Genomic DNA, 12,701 nt, shown 5'->3' with positions numbered 1-12,701 from the left:
AAACAGTAAAGTTTAATGATGTGTTAAAATATTAGCTGTGGAAGTCATGGACTACATTAAGTAACAATGTAAAACCAATTCTGGAAGTCTACAAAATTAGAAGAGGGCCTCAAATCCAGAGCAAGATAAACCACTTCTTAAGGGGGACACTGGGAAAGAGCATTCCATTAAGCATGGGCTAGAGTGTGGCATGCACACACATGCACGCACATACATATGTATACACATGTATCTATGACATGTGGAGCTCCAGAGCTATAATCTCTGTTGACCTCAGCAACTAATAGTCCAAACAAATAGAAAAGGATAGAAAAGGTAGTAATGGGTTACCCATCAACTCCACCTTTACCCTGTGACTCAACTGCTTTGTTTGAAGTGATTCCCTAAACAGGAGACAGGGTGAATTAAATTTTAAAATACACATGAAAATCAGCAAAATTATAAATGTTCATGACATTTGTTGAATTATATAAGCTATTTTTACACATCCTTATTATTAGTGTCATTATTTAGAAGATAAATCTCATCTCCTATTCCTTGGATAATATTTTTCTGTCAGATTTGTGAATTCCTAGTTTGATTTTACAACTCTTTTTCCTAGCCCCATATGTCTGACTCTTTAGGGACAAGATCAATTCCTATAAGTTTTCTCAGCTCCAAGAATCTCTTCTAGGAAACCCCAAATTTTGTACCATAATTCTGTGCTTAAGCTCTCAAAAACAAAAATATTTATTTCACTGAGAGAATGAAAGCCAAAGTTAGGAATGAAAGATGTTATGATGCATGTTATTGAGTTTGAAGCATGGTTCCCAGAATAAAATGTGCAAGTATTGCATTGAAATAATGTATCATAAAGTTTAGGAAATACTGGTTTAAACACAACTTTATCACAGAACTTCTGAGGATGCTGATATAGACTATGAATCTCAAGGAGAAGGACAGTATGTATACTGATTTCCCACACTTGTTGACCTTAAAACCATTTATTTTCAAGTATTAGTTCATGGGGTTAATTTTCTGGAAATATACTTGGAAAGTGCCAATTTAAAAGATTTGATTTATATTTCTAAGTATTCATACTTCATAATCTTACCTTGCTGACTGATTTTAGCTAAAGACTCCTTCAGATTTACATGGCAGGAAGATTAAAAAACAACAACTAGAAGTCCCAAGTCCAAAATAATATGTAATGTTTATTTATTGTATTTTTTAGATTTCAAAAGCTTTATTTTTGGTTTTCAACAGAGCTAAGAACAACTGCTTAAGAAAAATTTTTAAATCTGTTCTTAAGCTATTAATTCAGACTTTTTAAATGGTTAAAGGCTTATAAGAAATAACAGATTTTCTTCTGAGGATGTTTTTCTGGCTTGTATAATGCTGTAAGAGCCACCTGTCTCTGTTTGCTTCAGTTTGAATTATTTAATATTGGGCAATTTAGATAATTTAATAACTTCTATTTTCCATACATCTGTATTTTAAAGTTAGTAGAGAGCTTTAAATGAAATAATTAAGTGGATTATTACAATGATGTACTAAGGGGAAGTGTTATCAAATCACATATTAGAATTGCTTTTTTTCTATTACTTATACTAATTACTTATTGTAACAATTTATTTTCTTCTAATTACTCTATCTCCTCTCGAGACTTTAAGCTCTTTGAGGGAATAGACTAGGTCTTGTCAATCAGTACTTCCCCCATTTTATCAGAAGATCTGGCATATGGAAGATGCTCAAAAATATTTGCTGAATAAATGAAGGCAATTTAAGAAATAAAACCATTTAACTCCAAGACTGTTAAAGGTGAGCCATATCAAACTTGAAACAAACATCCTAAACATTTTTCAAAATCTCTACCATATTACTTTGTGAAATTATTTTATCATGAAATCTTTTTGGTATTTTGGAAATTATTTTCTCTTGCACAAAATGTAAGATGAACTTTTTTTTATTCTGAATTATCTGTCAAAGTATTACAGGAGAGTTCCTATGAAATATGCAGTTAAAGAGGCCAAAAAATGAGAATTTCATAATTTACGTTTCTTTTCCTTTATTTTTCTCTTTACCGATCTCTACTACTTAGCAAATGCTTATCATGTGCCAGGAATGCCAGGAATGGTGTTAAAAGCATTAAGGATATAATCTCGTTGAATTTTCATGACAAACCTGTGAAAATATTATATTATATATTATTATCCACAATATATAGATGAAAAGAGTGGTTTTTATTTGCCCACACTTATACTATTAGAAATTGACAGAACCAGGATTCAATCCAGTTCTGTCGGAATCCAGAGCTAAGTTTTAACCATTATGCTATATAATCTCTCATGTATGTTTTTGGAGGACTTATGTGTTATTTATTATAATACTAAAAATAAATTTTGGATGATAAATTATACTATGATTACTATGAGTCAAGTTCTTATTCCAGTAATCCACACTTTATGATAAACAGAAATAGTAAAGCAAGTTGGTTACTTTACAGATTGTTCTGAAAATATGCAGTTGTCTTCAGACAATTTCAGTATTAAGTCCTATGTATCATGTATTAAAAATATCTTGATAGGAAGTCTCTTATGCAATATATGCAAATATCTTGATAGGAAGACTTTTATGCAAGCTACCTTATTTTTGCCATCCTAATGATAATATAGTATCATAGGCATATAGTATCTCATAATACAAATTCCTGCGAAGTAAAATACACTTAGTTGACATTTGTTTCCAGGAAAACAAATGACCTCTTGGACTATTTAAAACCTTTCATCAAAGAAGACTGAGATGAACATGTTGAGTATTGCACTATGCTGGAAGCGCCATGTTGGAAGCTCTTCACACCTCTAAATTTTCACTGTGTTATTACATCTTACTTATTCATATATTCATACACAAACTTTTACTGAGTGCCTGTTTTGTGTGAAACATTGTAGATATGGGGAGATAAGACAATAGAAAAGATAAAAATGATAGGTAACTTATCTTCAAAAGGCTAATGGTCAACCATAGTTGATTAAATGGATATATAATTAACTATACTCAGAGGAGAAAAATGAGCATCAACAAGAGAAACCGTTATTGTTAAAGAATATTAGATAAATTGTGAAGGAAGAGAGAGGATGGTATTTCTTAGATAAAATATCATATTCAAGTTGGATATTGAAGGATGAGTAGGTACTTTACTTAAAAACGGAAAGGAAGAAACCACAATTCAGGCACAAGAATCGACTTCAGCATATACAGAAGAGTATGAAAGTCAAGAGCCAGTAAGGAGAAATATCAGTAAGTATGAAAGACTGAAGAAGTCAAAGTAGCTAAACTATAAAGGTTGGAATTGTGTCATGAAGGTTCTATAGTCTCAGGTCAGTTGTTTGTGGATTTTTTTTCTTGCATTTTGCTTCCTTAAGATTAGATCCCATTTTTCTACCTGGAGAATCAGAAGTTGAAAATGAAGCCATACTTTATGGTGAACATTATACTGATATACTGTCATATGACCCAATAATATTAATGCATGAAAATTCTTTGACTTCAAAGTTGATCTTACTTTTATTATTTCTATAAAAATCAAACTTCTATATGTTAAATTTGTTCATTCTAATGGATACCTGTAGTTCTTTAGGAGTCATTAGCTTTGAACATTGCATTTATAGTAACAGCTGTAGATGAGTTGTCCTTACTGGCTTGTAAAAACAAATGTTAAATATGATGGAAACTACTGCAGCAGTATTTCTCCCCTATTATTTTGTATGGTGAAAGTCATTCCAATTTAATTATTCCTCTACTTTCATACTGTATGTATTTTACTCTCTAACATGCAGCTAGTGGGGAAATGTTAGAAATAAATGTAAAAAAAGAGCATAAAACTTAATTTGATCCATTATAGTAGACAAGTCTATAGAAACATTATTTACTTGGAGATTAACCAATGGTGGTAATGCCAGAAGACAAGAATTCAATAAATAATTGAAGGCTAGTAGACATTTTAAGTGTATACAATCCTCAATTGCTATAGTGAAATTGATTCATCAGTAAATCTGTGTAGACATCTCTGAATAGGATTTTCTGGTGGTAATAGGACAGAATAACCAGTCACCAGAGAAATACAAATTAGCAGAATTGCTAATGATGATTACGTTACAAAGTCCATTAAATTTTATAAGTCTCTTAAAATTTATGTAGGCTGTGGGAGTAAATTTTAATTAACACTGATATCCAATTTCATAAAAAAATAGATATTGGTTTTGAAGTATAAATACTATGAGTTAGCTGAGAATACCCTGAAAATGTGGTGATATCAACAGCAGAGCAAAAGCCAGGTGGTTCTATTACAAAGCTAAATTCATTACTCATTCTAAATCCTTTTCATTATGGTCAACAAAACAATCTATATCTTGCTATATCTTGTCTTAACTAAAACCTGGTGCTTCCTTGAACACATTGCTTCCCCTGAAGTCCTCTCTAGTGACAATGTTTCTAACTGCTGGATACTTTTTAAAAATATTTCTCTTATACTTTTACTTAAAAGTCTAATTCTTTTTTGCACCTTATTACTTCTGGGTATGCCAACAGGTACTTCTCCTTTTTTTTTTTTTTTTTCTCTTTTCCTCTTATCTGGTGACTTCATGGCCATTGAGTCATTCACTGAAGTCTTTAGGAGATGGCTTAGTCTTCTTTTCAATTCTCAATTTTACTGTAATCCTATGAGACTTACATATTCATTAGGAAGACCTAACAAATTGCTTCATAACACCAAACCTTACATCTACCTTCACATTTACTCTTTTCATCCAGTTTATTCTACTTGCTCCGATGGCTAGGTCTTAAAATTTGCTAACTAGCGAAATAGCTCTACTACACAATCTAAAGTTTCAATGTCACACTGTGACATTTAAACCTCTTACCCTGCCAGCTCCCTATATTTGCTTTTGTACTACATGATATAGTTGTCCAGTTTTTTGAATTTTCTTCACATTCTCCTAGTCTATCAGTTCCTGTCTGGACTTTTCTTCTTTCTCGTCTAGCATTGATATTTACATAAGCACCCTTAATTTCTTTCCATTGCTATTTTTCTTACAGCCCCTTCCATCAAAATTCCCATCCTCCACAAATGCTACAATCTGACTTCTGTACGTACACTTGGATTGACTCAGTGCTGCTAGAAAGATCACAATACTCTCCCATGCTGGTGTCTCCTGGAATTGTCCCTCAGTTGGATCTACTGAGTTATTCATCAACCCTTTAATTTGTCCTTGGTCAGCTACTTTTCTAATTTTCCTGAGCAATTATTCCAGATTTTTAAATCAAACCTCTAATTCAACCTGGAAACTCTTACATTCTGCCTCTTATTAAGGCCATAAAGTAGTGACAACCAACTTTTCAGCTGCCAGTCTAATTTATTTTTTCATATTTTCGTTTTTTCTGCTTTGAACAATCCATCCACCTATGCTTCTGACTCAAATCCCTACTCCATCTTCAGTTTCTCACTCTAGTAGCTGTGCTTTCTCAGTACTTTATCTTCAAATGCTCCTTCTCTTTGGGCTGTATATATAATCAAATCTCAAAACTTTCACTGTCAGTGATCCAATATAGAGACTATGAAGTCATTAGCACATTCAGATTTACCGCACATGGAAAATAAAATGATGGACAGTCAATTAATCCAGTAATTTTTCTAAATTTTTTATGAGACTAGCTTATTTACTTATTCACTGAGAATCCTCAATATATAAATAGAGTTCACAGTTTCAGGCCAACAACTATATTTATGGGCAAGGGAGAAATTTGGGGCTATAAAAAAGGAAAAAAGAAAATCATCACCCTTTCTTAAGAATAAGGTCTGTATTTTATTCATCTTAAGCACCCTGGTGATGTTAAAATGTATGCAAGAATTTTTTTTAAAAAGAGAGAGAAATATTTTAGGGAAAGATAGCTCTCAGGGGAAATGGAATAGAAGGAAACATGCTTGACAAACTAGGCCCTAAACAAAATATCAACTGCATTTATTACCATTATACTCATAATATTTACTGAAGAAGCAAAATAGATTATAGATTCATTTTTTTGCAGATATATTTTGAGTATTTAAAAAAATTAGCATTTTTTGAGTATTTTAAAAGATCTAATTCACATGTCATAAAACTCATCTTTTAGGGACGCCTGGGTTGCTCAGTGGCTGAGAGTCTGCCTTCAGCTCAGTGCATGATCCTGAAGTCCCTGAATCGAATCGAGTCCCACATCAGGCTCCCTGCATGGAGCCTGCTTCTCCCTCTGCCAGTGTCTCTGCCTCTGTGTGTGTGTATGTGTCTCATGAATAAATAAATATTTTTTTAAAAAAACCTCATCTTTTAAAAGTATATTTCATAAATACTGTTATCATACTGAGCTCAGAGTTATGGGTTCTTATTTTTAAAAGATAAGAATTTCCTACTGACCTAATCTCTATAAGAGATAACAGATAAATTTATGGAAGTAGAAATAAGGCTAGAGAGAAATGGACATATTTCAGAAATGATTAAGCATTAGGATCAATAAGACTTAGTGAATGGAGGCAGGGAATTGTGTAAAGAGTGATGTCCAGATTGTCACACTTGGGCAAGCGTAAGAATATGGTGCCACACGCTGAGAAAGACAGTAAAAGAGAAGAAAGTCATTCATTTTGGTTGCTTGTTTGGTGAGGAGTATGATGAATCTAATTTTACAGGGTTTTTTTTTTTTAATTAAGGTTTATTTATTTATTTGAGAGAGAGAGAAAGAGAGAAAACATAAGTGGAGGGAAGTGTGGGACCCAGGAAATTTAACAAAAATCCCCTACCCCTGGACAAGCAGAGCAGGACTGACTCCACTTTGTGCTGTACCCGCCTTGTGCTGACCTGCTTAGGGCACTGCCCCACCCTAGTCAAGACCAGGGCACACCCTAACCGGAAATCCGGCTCAGTGATAGGCCAGTTCAAATGGATACTTCAGAGTAAAATGTAATTCAATCGGCCACCTGCGAGTGGACCAGCCTGACTATGCAACTTTCTGCGTATCCCATTGGCCACTGGCCCCTATAAAGCTGCTAAGCCTCTTAGTCTCGGGGTCCAAGTCCCTGCTCCGCTGTGTCGGGTACACTTGGACCCAAGCTCGAGCTTGCAAATAAACCCTCGTGTGTTTGCATCTGTGTCGGCTCCTTGGTGATTTTTCGGATTCGCGATCTTGGGCACAACAAGGAAGGGGCAGAGAGAGGGAGAAGCAGGTTCCCCTCTGAGCAGGGACCCTGAAGTGGGGCTCAGTCCCAGGACCCCAGGATCATGACCTGAGCTGAGGCAGATGCTTAACTGACTGAGCCCCCCGGGGGCCCCTTAATTTTGCACGTTGAGCCTGGTATGTTTCCAAGACAGACAAGAAGGTGGAAAAAACAGGACTGGATAGATTTGGCAGATGATTAAGAAAGAAATCTGGGCTGGAAATACAGATTTGGAAGTCATTCACATATCGATGTTACTTGAAGCCATGGAATTAAAATGCAGTGATAAGATAGAATGTATAAAATAAAAATAAGGGGGCTGAGGATAGGATCCTGGAAAATACCAACATAAAAGGGGCATATAGAAAGCTCACAGAAAAAACAGAGGTGACCAGAGAGATGAACAGAGAATTAAAGGAGTGTACAATCACAAAAGCCCAGAGAAAAAAGCATTTCAAGAAGAGAATGGTAATGGGGTTAAATTCTCAAAGTCTTTACAATAAAATATGAAAGCCATTAAGATTTATTAGCAGCATATATAATTTGAGGCAGTTTTAACAAAAAGTTACAGAACTGAAAACTATAGTAAAAGAGAAGTAGAAAAGCAAAGCCTCAAAAAAAGAGGCAAAAGTGGAAATGTGAATTATTATATGTAATATAATTTTAATATAATGTAGTTCAAGAAATTGAATTAATAGGGTTTGGCTACGAACTCAAACTTCCCTATGGACTAGGTAAGGAGAACATACAATGGGCTACAATGTATTGTTTTATGTGAAACAAATATAGCAATTGTTTGGGAGAAATACTCATAGAATTTTAAAAGAAAGTTTTGCATAGACCATTCTAATATGGATGAGTGGCATAGAAAAAAATATTCTCAATAATGCTGTGACAGCTCATGCTGAGTAATTCTATATGGCTGTTTCTTTGAAGAACTTTCTATGAGTCACATCTGTTTAACGTTGTAGTGAGGGTTTTAGCCATGTCAATTAGAAAAGAAAAGGAAATGAATTGGAAGGAAGAAGTAAACTACTTTATTCACAGATGACATGATCTCTTACATAGAATATCCTAAGGAACTTAACAAAAAAAATCTTTTAGGACTAATAAATGAAACATGTAAGGTTTTAGGATATAAGATCAATATATAAAAATGAACTATATTTCTACATACTAGCAATGAATGGCACTAAAAAGAAATAAAGCAATTCCATTTATAATACCATAAAAATGCTTAGAATAAATTTAACAAAAGAAGCGTAAGATGTGTACACCGAAAACTATAAAATATAAAACATCACTGAAAGAAAGTTAAGAAAACATGAATAAATGGAACATCTCATGCTCCCAGACTGGAAAACACTATTTTTAAGATGGCAACATTCTCCAAATTTATCTAATTAAACAAATCCCTGTCAAACTCCCAGCTGCTTTATTCCCCCAACCCCGAAACTAACAAGCTGATCATAAAATTCATTAGGAAACAGAAGCAACCCCAAAGAAAAGATAGATGGTATCATAATCACCTGGGGTGTTTGTTTTAAAAATGCAAATTTCTGGGCCCCACCCTAAACTACAGAAGAAAAATTCTAAGAGTGATATTTACATATTTTCAAATAAAATTCCCTTTACACGCACAATCATAAAACAGAGAAGTTACTCAAGCTTGTAAGATTTCAGTAGTACTAACGAGAAGATAGCCTTAATGAGAAAGAAAAAAAGCAAAAGAAAATATTGACCATCAGTAATACATCAGTGGAACAGCCCATGTCAATCAGTGTGCCCTATGGGATGACTTCGCACTGAACCATACTTCCAGAAAACCGAAAGACTCAGCTTGATCTATGGAGTATAAATACTGGTCACCTAAATTTTGGAAACATCTGCCAAGTGATGGAAACTTATGTTGAGCTGTTTGTTCTACAAGTGGTTAGTCACAGAACCAATGACCTCTTGAGCTCATGATAATAAGGACAAATCATCAGTATAATATGCTTACTCTCCTGTTGTCTGTGTACTATGGCAAGGAGTGTGACTCCTCCGTTCCTCCAACAGCAAGCAAAAAAGCTCAAAGTGAGCAAGTAGATGTGACAGAGTCAGGATGAGAATCCAGTTATTTTAGATGCCTCATCCACAATCACTTTTATGAGACATACTGCTTCTCCTTTAAAAGTCTGTAATATGGGCATAAATATGCTGGATGTATCAGATTGTATTACACAGCCATGAAAATGTTCAACTTCGATCTGTAACTGATCTACATGTTAAGAAGCAATAAATATTTCATTAACAATTATCCTGTTTGCCATTCTAAAGATTATAAGAACTTTCATCTAGACCATTTAGATGGCTTAAGTCTCTTAAAAACAGTTCTTCATGAATATTTGAACAGGTGCCAACCTTTTTTCCTTTAAAATATTTCCCCTACCTCAAGAACACTCTCTCTAAAAAGAGAAATTATAATTCAGTCATTTACAGACATGCCTGAAAACTAAATATTTATAGAGAACAAATTTCCTGATTTTTTCTTTTGTCTTAGAGCCCTAGAACAAAACCTGGAGGAATGAATGAATCTAGTTTGATTGTAAAGCTACCAGTATCTTTGGTTTTGACAATATTATGTTTTTCAGTATTTGTTTTTTCTATCTTCCACTGCAGATATACTTAAGATCTCCTCTTTTCTGAGCCAAATTCCTTCCTCAAAAACTCTTGTGAATTTGTTTAGGTATATTGATAACACTTTTTGGATAAAAGCTATCCTTAAGTGTCCACTTACACAAGGCTAAGAAACTGCTTCACTCTCAGGCTTAGGTATTTAAGAAATGCTTAATTTCATTTCTCTCCCCAGTTTTTAGTACAGTGCTTGAGAGATTTTCTAAATAAGTATTGGTTGAATAAACGATTTCTCCTAACCTCCGAATACTTTTTTTTCCTGAGCCAGCTTACCACATATATATATGACATATAATTGGTAAATGTAAATAGATATAAAATTCAGAGCATGCACAAATGTATGCAGACTGAGAAAAACATTTTAAATAGCTAATATAATGTTGGATTTCCTAGAGTTTGCCAAAAAATCATTAATGATATAGAAGTATTCACTCAACTTTTTGGATAAAAGCTATCCTTAAGTGTCCACTTACACAAGGCTAAGAAACTGCTTCACTCTCAGGCTTAGGTATTTAAGAAATGCTTAATTTCATTTCTCTCCCCAGTTTTTAGTACAGTGCTTGAGAGATTTTCTAAATAAGTATTGGTTGAATAAACGATTTCTCCTAACCTCCGAATACTTTTTTTTCCTGAGCCAGCTTACCACATATATATATGACATATAATTGGTAAATGTAAATAGATATAAAATTCAGAGCATGCACAAATGTATGCAGACTGAGAAAAACATTTTAAATAGCTAATATAATGTTGGATTTCCTAGAGTTTGCCAAAAAATCATTAATGATATAGAAGTATTCACTCAACTTATATCTATGTATGCAAATATCTACATATGAATATATTATGTATTAATTAACTTTGAAAAATATTATATTCAAATACTTAATGAACCTTTTTTGAATTTACTTTTTCCTACTCATTTTCTACTTGTATATTCAGAAGACTTACTCTAATGTGACTACTAGACCACAACAACATAATTCTGTATCACGCAATGAGATTCAATTACTGTAATGAAAACAGCAACTATAATGGATTTGGTACATTGTAATCACTGTGTTAATTTTAAGTTCTAACACTGCTATAAATATTTAAAGTCTGAAGTCAGAAGATGTTTTTCCTTTATAAAACTAGTAACAGGCATAAAATGTCAATGGTGTGTCATAGAATAAGATTATTTCCAATAATTTTGTATAAGCATGTAAGTTGTTTTTAGTGTTTAAACAATCTATGATTGTGTTCATCAGCTACCAAAACAAAATATTACTGGGAATACTCAGACATATTTCCTCTCAAGAAAGATTGTTCATTTTATCCTAAGAAATGAAAGCAATTTCAAGATCTTATGTTGTAATAATTAACAGCACCAAAAGTTTCTTACAAATAATTGTAGTTGATACTTCTTCCTATTTTATAGCATCTATGTTCCCTGGATACATCTGCCTAAGCCCCTTCAGTTAAAAGTTTCAGAAGATTATATAGTTACTTAAACTGAGTACAGTGCCTTGATGACTCAGATTGTTAGGAATATACCATTTTTCCCTTCCCCCTGCAAAATAATGTACTCCTTCCCTAAAGAAGATGATGAAGAAAGTAATAAATTAAGAACTGAGAACTTGGGATCCCTGGGTGGCGCAGCGGTTTGGCGCCTGCCTTTGGCCCAGGGCACGATCCTGGAGACCCGGGATCGAATCCCATGTCGGGCTCCTGGTGCATGGAGCCTGCTTCTCCCTCTGCCTGTGTCTCTGCCTCTCTCTCTCTCTCTCTGTGTGTGTGTGACTATCATAAATAAATAAAAATTAAAAAAAAAAAAAAAAAAAAAAGAACTGAGAACTTAAAGTTCTCCAACTCTTTGTCCACCAAGCCAGGTTTAATAGACTTTTGGCTCCAGGCAAACACCAATGGGCTTATGTGTTCTCCTCTATACAGTATACAGAAAGAAAAACAAAGTAGAGACCTGGGTTTTGCTCTGCTTTTGAAAGGAAACTCTATGTCTATACTTTCCAAGGAAAGGCTGGAAAGCTTTTCTCTGTGAACTAGTGATGAAATAATTCTATGCCCAACAAGTTAGAAAAATAAATCAGTCTTTATTATTAAACCAGAGTAATTATTGAAAGTTAGGTGAGTAATGAAGGTAGATTTGAAATTACTAGTTTAGACTCAAATCACATAACATGCCAAACTTAGGATTCCTTTTAGATTTAATATCTGTTGTGCAAAAACTTTCATTGATCACAGATATAGTTAAATATACCAATCGGTGACAAAAAGTGAAGTGTCCTAGACTAAATCACTGAATTGTATACTAAAGGGATAAACATCTGTCCCTCGATTATCTTTCTCATTAGTTATGATTAAGTACAAACTGAGATTGGGCTTTGATATAATAATGCAAAGTTTGGCTTATAATAAGGTGTGTTTATGAAGCCAACGTATGTACTAACACAAAAGCTAATTTTGGATTGACAACTAGAAATCCAAATTCCTCCAAAATGGACATGATGTGCAATTAATTAGAGAAGCCTCATATCCTCAGGCAGAAAGATGAAATCTACTGCATACTTGTCCTGATTTGGCTTTTAGTACAATGCATAAAGAAAGAGTTTCATACTTACTTGGTCTCTGTTTCATGAAAATGAAAACGTAGTTATTTTTATACCTTGCTGCTTATGTTTTTCCCCTTTCTTTCCCATTCAAAGTTCCTTCTCTGGCAGTTTCTCTAGCTGATTGAATTTTAGAGGGACCTTACCCAACATGTCTGCCTTCTAACAAACCCTGGGGCATCCATCCTTTTCAG

The 12,701-nt window shown here is 33.8% G+C and overlaps 1 protein-coding gene across 43 annotated transcripts in view; it reads right to left on the bottom strand.

Annotated features, from left to right (window-relative positions):
- RIMS2 (regulating synaptic membrane exocytosis 2) overlaps positions 1-12,701 on the bottom strand; it is a 591,823-nt gene that overhangs the window by 122,947 nt on the left and 456,175 nt on the right. The gene's annotated exons all lie outside the window — the stretch shown is intronic.

The sequence above is a fragment of the Canis lupus genome, chromosome 13 (genome assembly GCF_011100685.1).
Source record: "Canis lupus familiaris isolate Mischka breed German Shepherd chromosome 13, alternate assembly UU_Cfam_GSD_1.0, whole genome shotgun sequence".
Lineage (NCBI taxonomy): Eukaryota > Metazoa > Chordata > Mammalia > Carnivora > Canidae > Canis > Canis lupus.
Note: the sequence above shows the minus strand (reverse complement) of the source record. Positions and strands in the feature narration are given on the sequence as shown.